Genomic DNA, 22248 nt, shown 5'->3' on the forward strand with positions numbered 1-22248 from the left:
CAGATAGGACAATAACATGACACTGAATCACGATTAATATTGATATTTTTTTCCATTTTTGATATTTTTTTCCATTTTCTTTCTAAAAGTCAAATTAGAAACGAAACGCTTCCCCGTAACATTCGATAACGTCAACATAAGACTACAACAAAAAACGATGTCAGAAATTTTAGTTCGAGCACTTTAATAAAATTCAGTCTTTGTTATAGCCTTGTACCACGGAAATAGTCGTGGTAATATTATATGCATGCTTAAAGGTTTTGCAGAGCAAATATCAATACATCATTAATTGTATTCTTAAGTAACGGTTCGTCCCAAACCCCTCTCACGTAACGCTAACGCTACTTCTACGACTCACTAGCCTCCAACCCCACTCATGTGAATTGTGACACAGACTTACACCTCACATACACCTACTGAAATTAAGAAATCACAGGCTCATCCCATTTACGATCGGACAGATCATTAATATGTTTCCTATTTCGAAATGAATGTGCCCAAAGTTGTCACCCTTGTAACCCCCACACCTGTATCCCACCGCCGCCACCACAGCGTTGTGGTTAGGGAGAAGGCGTTACGAGCTGTACCTAACAGGTGATATACTGTGTGTGTGGAATAACAAGTGAGTTTTTAGCTGAGGCAAACCACATAGGTATACACAGCCAAGACTTGGTATAGCGCCAATCAAGACGATCTGCCATTCTTGTGTGAAATTGTTTATTACCAAAGAAATGACTTGGCCTGATGCAAGTAAAGAGTAATTCAACTCAATGTGTGTCGTGATAAAGGAGTCGGATACGATATACAGTGGATACGTGTGTTCTATATTCGGTCGACCTTGCCCTTCGGTCGTTGGCTACCTGCCCAGGCTCTTTAATCACATTACTACGAGATAGGGTAGATATATAGGAAGGTCTTTCACACTGAATTCTATACAGCTCGGCAAAAATCTCCCCCACCGAGATGACGTAGTAGCGATCATTCACGCCAGATAAATGCCCTATAGGTTTGTAGCCATACACTCGTTTGAATCGTGGCCAAGTCTATTCACTATACACCATTGTTGATACACGAAGTCTATTTAATACAATAATTGGTTAAACTTGTACACAGTAAAGTATAACACTCTTTAAAAACCTACAAACATGCAATATCACTCATTCAAATGATCCGAAATTAGTTGGGTCGTTATATTTTTATGAACGATTGCGTGACGAGATCGAGAGCAAACACTGTTTTTAATGTGTTAAACAGAGGCTTTAGACAGGGTTGTGTGTTTTAGGCCATCCTGTCCCAATATATGGTTACGTTAATTGATTTTAAATGGCAGCACAATGGAGGTATATCTCTAAAACCTCACAGAGTTTAATTAAGGAATATAGCTCAACTGGGACAAGTTCATATTTATTTGTAGAATAAATAGACTATCGCGACAGGGGCACAGTATTACAGATGAACAGTGTCAAACAATTCAAACATCGTTAAATCAAATTGTCATAAAGTCGCATGCCCAAAACATCAGGAAAATTTAAGATAGTTTCACAATTAAGGTCCAAGGGCCAAAGATGTCGTTCTATGAGACAGTGTAACAAAGTCATAGGTTCCAAACGTCTTTCTATGTATGAAAGTGTCACAGAGTAGCGGTCAAACGGTCCAAAACATCGTTCTTTAAGACAGTGTCACAAGATCATAGGTTCAAAACATCGTTCTTTAAGGCAGTGTCACAAGATCGTAGGTCCAAAATATCGTTCTTTAAGACAGTGCCACAAGATCACAGGTCCAAAATATCTTTCAATAAGAAAGTGTCGCAGGGGTCAAAATGTCGAGAACGTCGCTCTATGCATAAGATAGCGTCACAAGGTCAAAGGGTTCAATAACTCGCTATAGGTCCAATACTATGGTGTCTATGTGCATGTTAATTCAATGTCTTTGGGAGGGGTTTTCTCATCTATTATATCCTTGTCGGCTTCTTTAATGATACTAACCTACGTGTGTATGTGTATAGCGGATTTCCTGTCTCGATTAAATACTGATTTATTGTAGTATGTTACTGCAACTCGTCTCACATCCGCAGTTCACATTACAGGCAGACAGGAACTGTATGCTGAGGTGGTTGTCTTCTCGGTAAAAGTGTGAGAACACCATCACTCATGGTAAACCGGAAGTTACCCTCAGCTTCATCAACAACATCCGGTCCACAACTGCCAACTTTTTAACATAAAACTAACACATAATTACTTACAGTACGGTTTTTGTTGTCTGGTTGGTTTGTTTACAATTTTTATGTGAGAATTGTTTACATGTGGTTATTTGTGTACAACTATGTATTATGTGTATCGTTAACTGACCTATTGTTTATTGTATAACTGACCAGAGTGGTCACGTGAGCCATTGATAACGGAAATACGTCATAAACAAGATATACCTCTATGTTATCAAGATACACTGTATACTTACAGTGACGGGCTATTGTTGTGCATGGTCCAAGGTTTTATTTTTTTATCCGCGACTAACAATCAATATCATCTATGTCTTAGACACTAATTATGATACAGGTACCTCGCCATAACAATACAGTATAATTAAACAACAAAGTATTGGTTCATGGTCTATTGTTGTTTACATGATCATCGTCTTATTTTTAATTTCACGTATCGTCTTAAACAATATATACAAATTATATCAAAATCTTTCAGATTCACTTTTCCTTTGTTTCGAAGGGAAGAAACTCTGATGTATGGTGTGAAAAGAAGGGAAGTAACTCTATTGATGAGAATGTATCGCCAATAGAAATTGCGTGCTATTGTACCATTATACATATTGTTCAAGCATTAATTAATTGGTTAAAACAAACGAAACATACATAGTGTCGATACAAGTTGAAATGGAGTATTGATTGAAATGTACCAATAGTCCTAGATCAATAAAAATTGTCTGTTTTACACAGAAAGCTGTGTATAACGTTTAACAAATCATTGATATTCTATTGTGTACCCGTTTTAGGAGAGGAAATTAAACATCAGTCTCAATAACGAGTCCCTCCTCTGTCTGATATCGACAGGAGGTTAATATATACATATTAACGTTAAAGGGTCGTAGATCTTCGTTTAAATATTCGGCAAATGTGGATATGCTGAACATTTAAAATAAATAAAAAGAAGTTGATTACACGTGTTATTATTACCATTAGTATTATAAATTTTATCTAATGGTGCTGGGAATAGGAATTAAATATTTCAGATTCTCGGGCGTTTTGGAGGGTAATTAGCGAATCCTCTGGTGGATATTTGAATTTTGAGAAAACTATACTTTAAAATTAGTTTAGTTAACCCTGGTTTGTCGATGTTGTAATTATGCAAAAATCATGTATTTTCATTTAAACTTTATTTGGGCATCAGTTTGAAGACAAAAGGAATGTCCATTTAAACTGAATTTTCTACTATTCACACCGCTATATTCTGTACGGTCACATAGTGCACGTGAAAATTATTCTGGATGTAAAATATCCAGATGTGTGCAGATCAATGTGCCTATCCCTATATCACTAATGAGAAACAATTATATGAAGATAATTATGTGTCTCTATATTGTTAGGTGTGAATTCCAGTCGAACACAAAAACTGATTTAAAAGTTTTAAAATTACATTATTTCACTTCGAACACTACAAACAGACATTGTTACAGTCGTTGACATTTGTGGTTTACCCGCCACGGGAGCGGATAAAAGATCATTGTTGATCATAAACAAAATGGAATCACACAAACTAGCACATTGACATAAAACCACAGCGTTCTCAGGACAATTACTGTGCAGACTGCTTGTTAATGCTAATGCTGCCAATTTTCGTCAATTACCGCGGCCTTTAGACGAGTACCGTGACCGTGCATGGCTTGGCTCTATGATGTTCACATTATCATACACGTTTTAGGTTTACATTATAATATGTAGCTATATATCCTAAAATACTTGATAAAAACGGAAGGGGGCTTAGTGGTGGTGAATTACGGTATAGATGTAATGACTCGTCTGAATTGGACCGACAGATGATGTAACATAGGGTTTCAAATTGTTGTTCCATGTATGATATATATTTGCTTTTTCGTCGTAACGGCAGCCTGAAAGGGTACATATTCGACACATATGCCATTTATAAATTGTGGACGCAATGAAAGTACTTTATGGGTCCATGTTGAACTGTTCCTAATGGCACACAGTTTATTATGACGTCATGGCCACTCGGGAGGTCAACGTCCTGTTAACGTTTTAAAATGTCAATGACTGTCAATTCTGGGATGTCCTCTGTCTACTGGTTAAAATGTTAATGAGATCAGGGACAGATTCAGCACGACAACACAATGGGGTAGTGTATTTACTGGTGTTATCATCGACATTGACACGGTTAAATAAATGCGTTTTATTTCCTGAAGTTGGGCTTGTTTTATTTTGTCTGATGCTGACAATGGTTGCATTGGTGGGTCTATACGATAGCTTTACGTCAACTGTTTGGTACGATTGAACGACTCCGCAATTGAAAGTGTATCTATCATTGTCTAAGCAGTCAATCAAAGGTAAAAACTGAACGATTTGTGAAAAGTTAGGATGGTGAGTGATCTGAAATTGTATTTTAATCTACAACATAACAGGTCTTCTCCGATAATATCCTTGTCGGGGGTCTCAACGCTATTATAAGCAAGAATAAAACTCTCATTGTTGTCGATAAATGTTATTTTCAAACACGATGTCAGTAATAAAAAAAGAACGTCAAAACAAGGTATGGGTAACATAGGAACCTTCGTCAGGACTCAGGGCCCCAAAGACGGTCTAATGTTAGAGACTAAGCTTACTGTGTATAACAAATTCCAAACGTAAGTCCGTTTCGATGAAGATTCAGGCTCATCGTTACTATTCATTGCCAGTCGTTTTTAGCTCGCCTATTCGAAGAATAGGGGGAGCTAATGTTGTCACCCCGGCGTCGGCGTCGGCGTCGGCGTCAGCGTTGGCGTCCCATTTCACGTTAAAGTTTTTGAGCAAGTTTCTATTTAATAAATGTTTATGATTTGAATACATTATACTTGAACATCAACTTCTTCTGAATAGGCGAGCTTTGCTGTTCTCCAACAGCTCTTGTTTGTTTTGTTTTTGTCATTATTCTGAAAACATTCAGAAAAAAAGATAACTAATACAAGGGCTTAAGTCCAGCAATCGAGAACTTTACTTTTTATTTTATTTTTCATTATTCTCCTTATTCTAAAAGAAAAACTAAGGAATAACAATAGACTATCGACATTACAAATGATCTAGATCAGAAGGTAACCAAAGATGGCTTCGTTACTGTATGGTGAAGTGAAGCTTGTGTAATGTCACAATTCGAATGCTGGCACTGATCATTAAATGTCATGTTTATCTTAATAGGAAAACCCAAACAGTTGATATAATGCAAACAATGGAGTGCACAATGTCTACAGTATCCTGTTTCACTGAGGGTTTCCTCCGCTTTACAAAGTACACTTGAAAACCACAAACAAATGTACGAGAGCCGAGGGGGAACATACGAGTGTGGAGTAGGAGTATAGCACGTTAATGTTCCTCTAAAACACAATTTAAACGCATTGCAATCCGACCTCGAAACATTCTATGTCAAAGATGAAAACGCCAGCCCGCTCCTATTGTAGTTGAGCACGTCGAGAACAATATGTGCTTTTGAAAGACCTTTTTGTATTAATCGTCTCGTGTTTCGAGGGTTAGAAAAACGGCTGATGTCACCAGTCTAAAAAGGTCAAGTGACAGCCAAGGAGATCACTGACCCCAAGACTAATGACAAGAAAACACGACCATCAATTTCACCGGAGTGTGACCGTGGGAGGGGCTACTGTCAGGAATCGGCTCGGGTTGTGCAACACACCACTGACAGGATGATCGCTTCCACGTATGAATGAGTATTGAGAACATCAATTATTGACAGAAAGCATTACCACTGAGGCGAGACGCCGTCCTACCAGTGTATAGTGCTCATTCATGGGGGTTGTACACAGACTGTCTGGTGGGGAAGGCCACGAGTGTGGAATTCAGCCAACAACGTATGATTGTCGTATTGATAGATAATATTTGCTGGAACACGTTCAAAATATTAGTTTGCCAATACACATATCTCTTTGTTATCGCCAGAAAAGTATATTCACATATTTGATGGATCAAAGGAATAAATCTACACACCGGGACCGCCCTCTCCCTTCCCATCTGTTTATACAATCTGTCATTCCACCATATTCATCCTCTTAATCCCTCCGTCTTACTTCATTCACGTCCTCACTCTTTGTATACCAATTTTCTGTCATCCTTATTCCCTTTAAATCTCTCTTTCTGTCATCCTTATTCCCTTCAAATCTGTCGTTGTGTCATCCTTATTCCCTTCAAATCTGTCGTTGTGTCATCCTTATTCCCTTCAAATCTGTCGTTGTGTCATCCTTATTCCCTTCAAATCTGTCGTTGTGTCATCCTTCTTCCCTTCAAATCTGTCGTGTCGTCCTTCTTCCCTTCAAATCCTGTCGTTGTGTCATCCTTATTCCCTTCAAATCTGTCGTTGTGTCATCCTTATTCCCTTCAAATCTGTCGTTGTGTCATCCTTATTCCCTTCAAATCTGTCGTTGTGTCATCCTTATTCCCTTCAAATCTGTCGTTGTGTCATCCTTATTCCCTTCAAATCTGTCGTTGTGTCATCCTTATTCCCTTCAAATCTGTCGTTGTGTCATCCTTATTCCCTTCAAATCTGTCGTTGTGTCATCCTTATTCCCTTCAAATCTCTCGTTGTGTCATCCTTATTCCCTTCAAATCTGTCGTTGTGTCATCCTTATTCCCTTCAAATCTGTCGTGTCGTCCTTATTCCCTTCAAATCTCTCGTTGTGTCATCCTTCTTCCCTTCAAATCTCTCGTTCTGCCATTCACAATACCTTCATATCTCTTGAATGTCGAATTTCATCACAAGACTCCCCCATACCTGGCACTCCCCCCAGCCCCCATGTCTAGCTCCCTTTCCTGAAACCTTCATTCCTCCCCTCTCACTCACTTTCTATCAGTCACTCCTTTCATCCAATAATCTTTCTTTCTCAGTCCTAGTTCTTCCTTTCTCATGACCTTCGTTCCTTGCCCATTCATTATTCTGTCACAGGCATTCGTTCCAACTCCCAATGCCTCATTTGTCTCTCAATAATTCGTTCTTCTCCCTATTATTTGTTCTGTTTCTCCTAGTTGTTCTTGCTTGCCATTATGATTTCTTTATTTTTATAAAGCAATGATTTGATTATCATGCCACTTCATCGGACAGTACAAGAATTGTACATTTTACTATATAAACACATGTAACACACTAACCAACTAACTGATAAAATTTCTCAAAAAAACAACGTAAACTTTAAAACGAAAGTAGGTTTATTAGGATTGCCAAAAGTGAACAATATCTTCGCGATGACGTGGTGGTAAAATTAGTAAACAAGAATGATGCAAGAGTATGAAGGTGGTGAAACCACAATAATTAACACGTCATTTCCGCAGTAATTATAAATGGCGCGCAGACGTTCCGGTGTCTGAATACATAGTGGCCAACAGAGCGTGGACAATATCTGTCTTGTTATATATTATTGACTTTTTGGGGGAAAACCTTAATGGGTCTATCTATATAAGAAATTCCGGATTCGTTCTACTTCACATGATATAATCTCTAGTGGTACACAGAGAGTTTTACTGTTTACCTAATATACAAGCAGTTTTTGTCCGACAGGTGTATACAACTATATCTAGTGTTGTAGCGTCAGATATTAAAGGTAGACTGAGTGGATATCTACCACCAAACACAAAATCATAAACTAAGGACACTCTATCAGCGTTGATGGTCTCTCTAGCCTTATAACACTGCTGGTGTCCTCTCTAATGAAGTGATGTAACTTTCACAGGCAATAGGGATAATGTAATGTTTTTCATATACATGTATATATGTAAATCAGGGAAAAGGGTAGAACCTTATATGTGTTTCATAACGTTCTGTGATACTACTACATTGACTTACACAGTACAGCTGTCAAACCACTAAATGTTGTGACGACAGTACCGAGTTGGTTATGTGGTAATGCTGTAAATCTATAGAAGTATTGTTGATGGGGCTGAATTTTGATTAGATATGACGCGCACGTGAAAAACGTAATCTTTGTTGTCGAGTAACGGAGCGGTCCTGTCAGTTAGGAAAGCAGAAATCAATTACTGGTCAATCAGGCCGCTTGTTTAGCTATCATATACATGTATAATAAAAAAACCCATCGAGTAGTAAACATTAAGTGTTTCGCGTAATAATATCACTGAATTAGCCATGGCGATAATACGTAGGTGAAGGTCGTTATAATATCATTGAATTAGCCATGGCGATAATACGTAGGTGAAGGTCGTTATAATATCATTGAATTAGCCATGGCGATAATACGTAGGTGAAGGTCGTTATAATATCACTGAATTAGCCATGGCGATAATACGTAGGTGAAGGTCGTTATAATATCACTGAATTAGCCATGGCGATAATACGTAGGTGAAGGTCGTTATAATATCATTGAATTAGCCATGGCGATAATACGTAGGTGAAGGTCGTTATAATATCACTGAATTAGTCATGGCGGTAATATACGTAGGTGAAGGTCGTTATAATATCATTGAATTAGCCATGGCGATAATACGTAGGTGAAGGTCGTTATAATATCACTGAATTAGCCATGCGTATACGTAGGTGAAGGTCGTTATAATATCACTGAATTAGCATGCGATAATACGTAGGTGAAGGTCGTTATAATATCACTGAATTAGCCATGGCGATAATACGTAGGTGAAGGTCGTTATAATATCACTGAATTAGCCATGGCGATAATACGTAGGTGAAGGTCGTTATAATATCACTGAATTAGCCATGGCGATAATACGTAGGTGAAGGTCGTTATAATATCACTGAATTAGCCATGGCGGTAATATACGTAGGTGAAGGTCGTTATAATATCACTGAATTAGCCATGGCGATAATACGTAGGTGAAGGTCGTTATAATATCACTGAATTAGCCATGGCGATAATACGTAGGTGAAGGTCGTTATAATATCACTGAATTAGCCATGGCGGTAATAATACGTAGGTGAAGGTCGTTATAATATCACTGAATTAGCCATGGCGGTAATATACGTAGGTGAAGGTCGTTATAATATCACTGAATTAGCCATGGCGATAATATACGTAGGTGAAGGTCGTTATAATATCACTGAATTAGCCATGGCGAAGTATAATATATGAATACCGGGTAGGTGAAGGTCGTTATAATATCACTGAATTAGCCATGGCGATAATACGTAGGTGAAGGTCGTTATAATATCACTGAATTAGCCATGGCGATAATACGTAGGTGAAGGTCGTTATAATATCACTGAATTAGCCATGGCGATAATACGTAGGTGAAGGTCGTTATAATATCACTGAATTAGCCATGGCGATAAATACGTAGGTGAAGGTCGTTATAATATCACTGAATTAGCCATGGCGATAATATACGTAGGTGAAGGTCGTTATAATATCACTGAATTAGCCATGGCGATAATACGTAGGTGAAGGTCGTTATAATATCACTGAATTAGCCATGGCGATAATACGTAGGTGAAGGTCGTTATAATATCACTGAATTAGCCATGGCGATAATACGTAGGTGAAGGTCGTTATAATATCACTGAATTAGCCATGGCGTATATACGTAGGTGAAGGTCGTTATAATATCACTGAATTAGCCATGGCGATATATACGTAGGTGAAGGTCGTTATAATATCACTGAATTAGCCATGGCGATAATATACGTAGGTGAAGGCGATAATTAGCCATGGCGATAATATACGTAGGTGAAGGTCGTTATAATATCACTGAATTAGCCATGGCGATAAATACGTAGGTGAAGGTCGTTATAATATCACTGAATTAGCCATGGCGATAATACGTAGGTGAAGGTCGTTATAATATCACTGAATTAGCCATGGCTGTAATATACGTAGGTGAAGGTCGTTATAATATCACTGAATTAGCCATGGCGATAATACGTAGGTGAAGGTCGTTATAATATCACTGAATTAGCCTGGCGATAAATACGTAGGTGAAGGTCGTTATAATATCACTGAATTAGCCATGGCGATAAATACGTAGGTGAAGGTCGTTATAATATCACTGAATTAGCCATGGCGATAAATACGTAGGTGAAGGTCGTTATAATATCACTGAATTAGCCATGGCGATAATACGTAGGTGAAGGTCGTTATAATATCACTGAATTAGCCATGGCGATAATATACGTAGGTGAAGGTCGTTATAATATCACTGAATTAGCCATGGCGATAATATACGTAGGTGAAGGTCGTTATAATATCACTGAATTAGCCATGGCGATAATATACGTAGGTGAAGGTCGTTATAATATCATTGAATTAGCCATGGCGATAATACGTAGGTGAAGGTCGTTATAATATCATTGAATTAGCCATGGCGTAATAATACGTAGGTGAAGGTCGTTATAATATCACTGAATTAGCCATGGCGATAATATACGTAGGTGAAGGTCGTTATAATATCATATAGCAGGCGAATTAGCCATTAGCATGGCGATAATACGTAGGTGAAGGTCGTTATAATATCACTGAATTAGCCATGGCGATAATATACGTAGGTGAAGGTCGTTATAAATCAATAATTAGCCATGGCGATAATACGTAGGTGAAGGTCGTTATAATATCACTGAATTAGCCATGGCGATAATATACGTAGGTGAAGGTCGTTTATAATATCACTGAATTAGCCATGGCGATAATACGTAGGTGAAGGTCGTTATAATATCACTGAATTAGCCATGGCGGTAATATACGTAGGTGAAGGTCGTTATAATATCACTGAATTAGCCATGGCGGTAATATACGTAGGTGAAGGTCGTTATAATATCACTGAATTAGCCATGGCGATAATATACGTAGGTGAAGGTCGTTATAATATCACTGAATTAGCCATGGCGATAATACGTAGGTGAAGGTCGTTATAATATCACTGAATTAGCCATGGCGATAATACGTAGGTGAAGGTCGTTATAATATCACTGAATTAGCCATGGCGATAATATACGTAGGTGAAGGTCGTTATAATATCACTGAATTAGTCATGGCGGTAATATACGTAGGTGAAGGTCGTTATAATATCACTGAATTAGCCATGGCGGTAATATACGTAGGTGAAGGTCGTTATAATATCACTGAATTAGCATGGCGATAATATACGTAGGTGAAGGTCGTTATAATATCACTGAATTAGCCATGGCGGTAATATACGTAGGGTGAAGGTCGTTATAATATCACTGAATTAGCATGGCGGAATAATATACGTAGGTGAAGGTCGTTATAATATCACTGAATTAGCCATGGCGTTAATATACGTAGGTGAAGGTCGTTATAATATCACTGAATTAGTCATGGCGGTAATATACGTAGGTGAAGGTCGTTATAATATCACTGAATTAGTCATGGCGGTAATATACGTAGGTGAAGGTCGTTATAATATCACTGAATTAGCCATGGCGGTAATATACGTAGGTGAAGGTCGTTATAATATCACTGAATTAGCCATGGCGATAATATACGTAGGTGAAGGTCGTTATAATATCACTGAATTAGCCATGGCGTAATATACGTAGGTGAAGGTCGTTAAAATATCACTGAATTAGCCATGGCGATAATATACGTAGGTGAAGGTCGTTATAATATCACTGAATTAGCCATGGCGTATATACGTAGGTGAAGGTCGTTATAATATCACTGAATTAGCCATGGCGATAATATACGTAGGTGAAGGTCGTTATAATATCACTGAATTAGCCATGGCGATAATACGTAGGTGAAGGTCGTTATAATATCACTGAATTAGCCATGGCGATAATATACGTAGGTGAAGGTCGTTATAATATCACTGAATTAGCCATGGCGATAATACGTAGGTGAAGGTCGTTATAATATCACTGAATTAGCCATGGCGGATAATATACGTAGGTGAAGGTCGTTATAATATCACTGAATTAGCCATGGCGATAATATACGTAGGTGAAGGTCGTTATAATATCACTGAATTAGCCATGGCGATAATATACGTAGGTGAAGGTCGTTATAATATCACTGAATTAGCCATGGCGATAATACGTAGGTGAAGGTCGTTATAATATCACTGAATTAGCCATGGCGATAATATACGTAGGTGAAGGTCGTTATAATATATCACTGAATTAGCCATGGCGATAATATACGTAGGTGAAGGTCGTTATAATATCACTGAATTAGCCATGGCGATAATATACGTAGGTGAAGGTCGTTATAATATCACTGAATTAGCCATGGCGATAATACGTAGGTGAAGGTCGTTATAATATCATGAATTAGCCATGGCGATAATACGTAGGTGAAGGTCGTTATAATATCACTGAATTAGCCATGGCGATAATATACGTAGGTGAAGGTCGTTATAATATCACTGAATTAGCCATGGCGATAATAACGTAGGTGAAGGTCGTTATAATATCATGAATTAGCCATGGCGATAATATAAGGTGAAGGTCGTTATAATATCACTGAATTAGCCATGGCGATATATACGTAGGTGAAGGTCGTTATAATATCACTGAATTAGCCATGGCGATAATACGTAGGTGAAGGTCGTTATAATATCACTGAATTAGCCATGGCGATAATATACGTAGGTGAAGGTCGTTATAATATCACTGAATTAGCCATGGCGATAATACGTAGGTGAAGGTCGTTATAATATCATTGAATTAGCCATGGCGATAATACGTAGGTGAAGGTCGTTATAATATCATTGAATTAGCCATGGCGATAATACGTAGGTGAAGGTCGTTATAATATCACTGAATTAGTCATGGCGGTAATATACGTAGGTGAAGGTCGTTATAATATCACTGAATTAGTCATGGCGGTAATACGTAGGTGAAGGTCGTTATAATATCACTGAATTAGCCATGGCGGTAATAATACGTAGGTGAAGGTCGTTATAATATCACTGAATTAGCCATGAGGCGATAATACGTAGGTGAAGGTCGTTATAATATCATGAATTAGCCATGGCGATATATACGTAGGTGAAGGTCGTTATAATATCACTGAATTAGCCATGGCGATATATACGTAGGTGAAGGTCGTTATAATATCACTGAATTAGCCATGGCGATAATACGTAGGTGAAGGTCGTTATAATATCACTGAATTAGCCATGGCGATAATACGTAGGTGAAGGTCGTTATAATATCACTGAATTAGCCATGGCGGTAATAATACGTAGGTGAAGGTCGTTATAATATCACTGAATTAGCCATGGCGTAATATACATAGGTTAAGGTCGTTATAATATCACTGAATTAGTCATGGCGGTAATATACGTAGGTGAAGGTCGTTATAATATCACTGAATTAGCCATGGCGGTAATATACGTAGGTGAAGGTCGTTATAATATCACTGAATTAGCCATGGCGATAATATACGTAGGTGAAGGTCGTTATAATATCACTGAATTAGCCATGGCGATAATATACGTAGGTGAAGGTCGTTATAATATCACTGAATTAGCCATGGCGATAATATACGTAGGTGAAGGTCGTTATAATATCACTGAATTAGCCATGGCGATAATATACGTAGGTGAAGGTCGTTATAATATCACTGAATTAGCCATGGCGATAATATACGTAGGTGAAGGTCGTTATAATATCACTGAATTAGCCATGGCGGTAATAATATACGTAGGGTGAAGGTCGTTATAATATCACTGAATTAGTCATGGCGGTAATATACGTAGGTGAAGGTCGTTATAATATCACTGAATTAGTCATGGCGGTAATATACGTAGGTGAAGGTCGTTATAATATCACTGAATTAGCCATGGCGGTAATATACGTAGGTGAAGGTCGTTATAATATCACTGAATTAGTCATGGCGGTAATATACGTAGGTGAAGGTCGTTATAATATCACTGAATTAGTCATGGCGGTAATATACGTAGGTGAAGGTCGTTATAATATCACTGAATTAGTCATGGCGGTAATATACGTAGGTGAAGGTCGTTATAATATCACTGAATTAGTCATGGCGGTAATATACGTAGGTGAAGGTCGTTATAATATCACTGAATTAGCCATGGCGATAATATACGTAGGTGAAGGTCGTTATAATATCACTGAATTAGCCATGGCGATAATACGTAGGTGAAGGTCGTTATAATATCACTGAATTAGCCATGGCGATAATACGTAGGTGAAGGTCGTTATAATATCACTGAATTAGCCATGGCGATAATATACGTAGGTGAAGGTCGTTATAATATCACTGAATTAGCCATGGCGATATATACGTAGGTGAAGGTCGTTATAATATCACTGAATTAGCCATGGCGATAATACGTAGGTGAAGGTCGTTATAATATCACTGAATTAGCCATGGCGATAATACGTAGGTGAAGGTCGTTATAATATCATTGAATTAGCCATGGCGATAAATACGTAGGTGAAGGTCGTTATAATATCATTGAATTAGCCATGGCGATAATACGTAGGTGAAGGTCGTTATAATATCATTGAATTAGCCATGGCGATAATACGTAGGTGAAGGTCGTTATAATATCATTGAATTAGCCATGGCGATAATACGTAGGTGAAGGTCGTTATAATATCACTGAATTAGCCATGGCGGTAATAAGATACGTAGGTGAAGGTCGTTATAATATCACTGAATTAGCCATGGCGGTAATATACGTAGGTGAAGGTCGTTATAATATCACTGAATTAGCCATGGCGATAATACGTAGGTGAAGGTCGTTATAATATCATTGAATTAGCCATGGCGATAATACGTAGGTGAAGGTCGTTATAATATCATTGAATTAGCCATGGCGGTAATATACGTAGGTGAAGGTCGTTATAATATCACTGAATTAGCCATGGCGGTAATATACGTAGGTGAAGGTCGTTATAATATCATGAATTAGTCATGGCGGTAATACGTAGGTGAAGGTCGTTATAATATCATGAATAGCAGGCGGTAATATATACGTAGGTGAAGGTCGTTATAATATCACTGAATTAGCCATGGCGGTAATAATACGTAGGTGAAGGTCGTTATAATATCACTGAATTAGCCATGGCGGTAATATACGTAGGTGAAGGTCGTTATAATATCACTGAATTTAGCCATGGCGATAATACGTAGGTGAAGTCGTATAATATCACTGAATTAGCCATGGCGGTAATATACGTAGGTGAAGGTCGTTATAATATCACTGAATTAGTCATGGCGATAATATACGTAGGTGAAGGTCGTTATAATATCACTGAATTAGCCATGGCGGTAATATACGTAGGTGAAGGTCGTTATAATATCACTGAATTAGTCATGGCGGTAATATACGTAGGTGAAGGTCGTTATAATATCACTGAATTAGCCATGGCGTTAATATACGTAGGTGAAGGTCGTTATAATATCACTGAATTAGCCATGGCGGTAATATACGTAGGTGAAGGTCGTTATAATATCACTGAATTAGACATGGCGTAATCATGGCGGTAAAATAATTACGTAGGTGAAGGTCGTTATAATATCACTGAATTAGCCATGGCGGTATATACGTAGGTGAAGGTCGTTATAATATCACTGAATTAGCCATGGCGATAATACGTAGGTGAAGGTCGTTATAATATCACTGAATTAGCCATGGCGGTAATATACGTAGGTGAAGGTCGTTATAATATCACTGAATTAGCCATGGCGGTAAATACGTAGGTGAAGGTCGTTATAATATCACTGAATTAGCCATGGCGTAATATACGTAGGTGAAGGTCGTTATAATATCACTGAATTAGCCATGGCGTAATATACGTAGGTGAAGGTCGTTATAATATCACTGAATTAGCCATGGCGATAATACGTAGGTGAAGGTCGTTATAATATCATGAATTAGCATGGCGTAATATACGTAGGTGAAGGTCGTTATAATATCACTGAATTAGCCATGGCGGATAATACGTAGGTGAAGGTCGTTATAATATCACTGAATTAGCCATGGCGATAATATACGTAGGTGAAGGTCGTTATAATATCACTGAATTAGCCATGGCGATAATACGTAGGTGAAGGTCGTTATAATATCACTGAATTAGCCATGGCGATAATAATACGTAGGTGAAGGTCGTTATAATATCACTGAATTAGCCATGGCGATAATACGTAGGTGAAGGTCGTTATAATATCACTGAATTAGCCATGGCGATAATATACGTAGGTGAAGGTCGTTATAATATCACTGAATTAGCCATGGCGATAATACGTAGGTGAAGGTCGTTATAATATCACTGAATTAGCCATGGCGATAATATACGTAGGTGAAGGTCGTTATAATATCACTGAATTAGCCATGGCGATAAATACGTAGGTGAAGGTCGTTATAATATCACTGAATTAGCCATGGCGATAATATACGTAGGTGAAGGTCGTTATAATATCACTGAATTAGCCATGGCGATAAATACGTAGGTGAAGGTCGTTATAATATCACTGAATTAGCCATGGCGATAATATACGTAGGTGAAGGTCGTTATAATATCACTGAATTAGCCATGGCGATAATACGTAGGTGAAGGTCGTTATAATATCACTGAATTAGCCATGGCGATAATATACGTAGGTGAAGGTCGTTATAATATCATTGAATTAGCCATGGCGATAATACGTAGGTGAAGGTCGTTATAATATCATTGAATTAGCCATGGCGATAATACGTAGGTGAAGGTCGTTATAATATCACTGAATTAGCCATGGCGGTAATATACGTAGGTGAAGGTCGTTATAATATCACTGAATTAGCCATGGCGATAATACGTAGGTGAAGGTCGTTATAATATCACTGAATTAGCCATGGCGATAATACGTAGGTGAAGGTCGTTATAATATCACTGAATTAGCCATGGCGATAATACGTAGGTGAAGGTCGTTATAATATCATTGAATTAGCCATGGCGATAATACGTAGGTGAAGGTCGTTATAATATCACTGAATTAGCCATGGCGGTAATATACGTAGGTGAAGGTCGTTATAATATCATTGAATTAGCCATGGCGATAAATACGTAGGTGAAGGTCGTTATAATATCATTGAATTAGCCATGGCGATAATACGTAGGTGAAGGTCGTTATAATATCACTGAATTAGCCATGGCGATAATACGTAGGTGAAGGTCGTTATAATATCACTGAATTAGCCATGGCGATAATACGTAGGTGAAGGTCGTTATAACATCATTGAATTAGCCATGGCGATAATACGTAGGTGAAGGTCGTTATAATATCACTGAATTAGCCATGGCGATAATACGTAGGTGAAGGTCGTTATAATATCACTGAATTAGCCATGGCGATAATATACGTAGGTGAAGGTCGTTATAATATCACTGAATTAGCCATGGCGATAATATACGTAGGTGAAGGTCGTTATAATATCACTGAATTAGCCATGGCGGTAATATACGTAGGTGAAGGTCGTTATAATATCACTGAATTAGTCATGGCGGTAATAATACGTAGGTGAAGGTCGTTATAATATCACTGAATTAGCCATGGCGGTTATAATACGTAGGTGAAGGTCGTTATAATATCACTGAATTAGCCATGGCGTAATATATGTACGTATAGAGGTGAAGGTCGTTATAATATCACTGAATTAGCCATGGCGGTAATATACGTAGGTGAAGGTCGTTATAATATCACTGAATTAGCCATGGCGGTAATATACGTAGGTGAAGGTCGTTATAATATCACTGAATTAGTCATGGCGTAATATACGTAGGTGAATGGTCGTTATAATATCACTGAATTAGCCATGGCGGTAATATACGTAGGTGAAGGTCGTTATAATATCACTGAATTAGTCATGGCAATAATATACGTAGGTGAAGGTCGTTATAATATCACTGAATTAGCCATGGCGGTAATATACGTAGGTGAAGGTCGTTATAATATCACTGAATTAGTCATGGCGGTAATATACGTAGGTGAAGGTCGTTATAATATCACTGAATTAGCCATGGCGTTAATATACGTAGGTGAAGGTCGTTAAAATATCACTGAATTAGTCATGGCGGTAATATACGTAGGTGAAGGTCGTTATAATATCACTGAATTAGACATGGCGGTAATATACGTAGGTGAAGGTCGTTATAATATAACTGAATAAGTCATGGCGGTAATATACGTAGGTGAAGGTCGTTATAATATCACTGAATTAGACATGGCGGTAATATACGTAGGTGAAGGTCGTTAAAATATCACTGAATTAGCCATGGCGTTAATATACGTAGGTGAAGGTCGTTTAAAATACCGATAGATATGGACTATATGTCATTGTATAATTTATTATTACATAGAAGTCAGTCTCTAGTGGCAACGAATTACAATGTACATATCAAAAACAGTCTCTAGTGGCAACGAATTACAATGTACATATCAAAACAGTCTCTAGTGGCAACGATATAAAACAATGTAACATATCAAAACAGTCTCTAGTGGGCAACGAATTACAATGTACATATCAAAACAGTCTCTAGTGGCAACGAATTACAATGTACATACATATCAAAACGAGTAGACCTCTAGTGGCAACGAATTACAATGTACATATCAAAACAGTCTCTAGTGGCAACGAATTACAATGTGTACATATCAAAACAGTCTCTAGTGGCAACGAATTACAATGTACATATCAAAACAGTCTCTAGTGGCAACGAATTACAATGTACATATCAAAACAGTCTCTAGTGGCAACGAATTACAATGTACATATCAAAACAGTCTCTAGTGGCAACGAATTACAATGTACATATCAAAACAGTCTCTAGTGCAACGAATTACAACGTACATATCAAAACAGTCTCTAGTGGCAACGAATTATGCGGACTTACAAAGCAAACAGTGCAGTTCTGAATCTTTGTAACTGTGTGTTTTATTTGTCCATTATAAGCACCCTAAATGATTCAAACAGATGCAAAAAAGTCTCTAGTGGCAACGAATTACAATGTACATATCAAAACTGTCTCTAGTGGCAACGAATTACAATGTACATATCAAAACAGTCTCTAGTGGCAACGAATTACAATGTACATATCAAAACAGTCTCTAGTGGCAACGAATTACAATGTACATATCAAAACAGTCTCTAGTGGCAACGATTTACAATGTACATATCAAAACAGTCTCTAGTGGCAACGAATTACAATGTACATATCAAAACAGTCTCTAGTAGCAACGATTTACAATGTACATATCAAAGCAGTCTCTAGTGGCAACGATTTACAATGTACATATCAAAACAGTCTCTAGTGGCAACGAATTACAATGTACATATCAAAACAGTCTCTAGTGGCAACGAATTACAATGTACATATCAAAACAGTCTCTAGTGGCAACGAATTACAATGTACATATCAAAACAGTCTCTAGTGGCAACGAATTACAATGTACATATCAAAACAGTCTCTAGTGGCAACGAATTACAATGTACATATCAAAACAGTCTCTAGTGGCAACGAATTACAATGTACATATCAAAACAGTCTCTAGTGGCAACGAATTACAATGTACATATCAAAACAGTCTCTAGTGGCAACGATTTACAATGTACATATATCCTACTGTAAACGCATACATTAAAGCAACCAACCTGGTAGAACATCTTAATTGGGAAGAAATTGGCTATGTAAATATTGGTTAAGATGTAGGTCTGATACGTAACTATATCGTGACAAGTACAAATAAGAACTGAATTTTTTTTGCCAGAAAAACCCAACATAAAACAATAAAATGAGTACATAAGGTCATACCATGAAGCGAAATTGATGTCATCAATTCCATTTCACATTTTTACAGTTAATTATTAGTAATTGTAAAGTGAGTTCTGCATGTATGTTTACGCCTTAATGTACATAAGGCATAAAACAAGAATTTTACAGTGCAAACCGTCTGTATGCTAACTTTAACTAACGTTTCTAAGTCATCATATATGTGTGTCTGTTTGTTTGAATGATTCTCATAGTTATATTCATGGTTTTTAATAGATTACTGACAAACATAGCATGTCAAATTTTCGTCGAGTTACGGCACATATAACTTTAAAGGTCATCTTACAACTTTGTCACCAGTTTAAGATGGTGACTTTGGTGTCCATCTTGAATTTATAACAGACAGACAGTGCATTGCTTTTAGGTCCGTTTTTCTCTACCGCCGAGTTCATACCCTTGATACTATAATATATATGATAAAAAAATCGTGCTAGGTCCCTGTGATGGTTACATATACAATGTATATAGGCCATGACCCTTCAGGTCAAATAATCTAACAAAACTACAATTGTTTTGTCCTCATAACTATATACACTTTATCAACCATCCGTATACACGTAATTAAGCATCTTTCACGTTTCCTGAAAATATGCGCATTTACATGTATCGATTTGTGATGTTCCGGAACTTTGTGAATTATGACGTATTCCCGATGTTGCGACTGTCGGCGACAGGAAAACGCTTGTTTTATTTTGACCTGGGCGGAGAGAGTTTCATCGAGAGCTATAATTAGAGACTTAAGGAAGTTAAACACTTTTCTGATCACGATGTTAGTTAGGTGTTTGTCGGATCGCCATAGAACAGGATCATATTCTTTGTCATTCTCGATATTCCAGGGGTTACTATCACTGACGTTATATGATTATTTGTGAACCGTTCGTTTGTAAAAAAATTAATTGTTTTAAAAAAATATCTCATTTTTTTGCAGAAAATAGTTCAATTCTTTCAATATTAAAGTGATACCAGGTCAGCAATGTCGACAGTATGACTGTATACATATAATGCAATGCTAGCAACAATAGTGCAGTATTGAATGCCCTGACATTTCGGCAGACCTTTCTACTGCCACTGAAATGTACACTCAAGTTGTCGTTAGGTAAGCGGGTTTCATTTAACGTCCTAAGAGCATTTCACATTGAAGCAACTCGTACATAAAAGAAATGCATAAATGTGTATAGCATGCCCTTATGAATTAGTTGTCCTCAGGTAATACAAAACGTCCCGAGCCTGTTCATCTATCTGTGTATACATCCATACTATGGGTCGACGTATAGGGCTGTAATTTAAATATTACAAGTGGAAAACTTTAGATAAATGTTGGCTAGCTTCCAAATGGGATAGGCTTCTCATATGTACTCTGTTACGGTGTGGGTTTCACGACTCTGACATCACAAGTTAATGGGCATATTTCAGATTTGGTTAAGGTGGGAGATGTATCCCCGGCTAGATCAACAGAGGGACGTTATATTAACATAATTATAATAAATTCGCGTGATCATGTGTACTTCTAATTATTATCGTTAATTCTGTGACGTCACGGACGAACGACAGGATGAGTCGGATAGTCATTGTGAAGATGATATAGTTTTACACCTTTAGACGTTTTCATAGACATAACGCAATTACACCGCATCAGGATTTTCAATAGACTGGGTAGCTATTTATGGGACCTGTTTATACAGCGTTATTGTAATGGTAATCATATAGGGAGGAAAAAATCCAATATGGAAAAGTATTTCTTTACACAGTAAAATGGGGACGAGGGTCGAGTGGCATGTCCGAGAAGCAGTTAATGTTCACATGTCGCGCAGTAAAGCTTACATATTGTATTAAATTAAAGCATGATATCGTATTCGGCTCAGGTGTAACCAATATATTATAACTTCTACTGTCACTTTGTACAATATAGAGATGACATTACAGTAGATGTAAAATGAATCTTACATTATTTAGTGACTGTATGTCAGTAACAAGTCACGTTAACACGGAGATCAGATTCAATAATTCAGTAACTGTGTGTCAGTAACAAGTCACGTTAACATGGAGATCAGATTCAATAATTCAGTAACTGTGTGTCAGTAACAAGTCACGTTAACACGGAGATCAGATTCAATAATTCACTAACTGTGTGTCAGTAACAAGTCACATTAACACGGAGATCAGATTCAATAATTCAGTAACTGTATGTCAGTAACAAGTCACGTTAACACGGAGATCAGATTCAATAATTCAGTAACTGTGTGTCAGTAACAAGTCATGTTAACAC

This window comes from Argopecten irradians, chromosome 12, assembly GCF_041381155.1.
Source record: "Argopecten irradians isolate NY chromosome 12, Ai_NY, whole genome shotgun sequence".
Taxonomy (NCBI): Eukaryota; Metazoa; Mollusca; class Bivalvia; order Pectinida; family Pectinidae; genus Argopecten; species Argopecten irradians.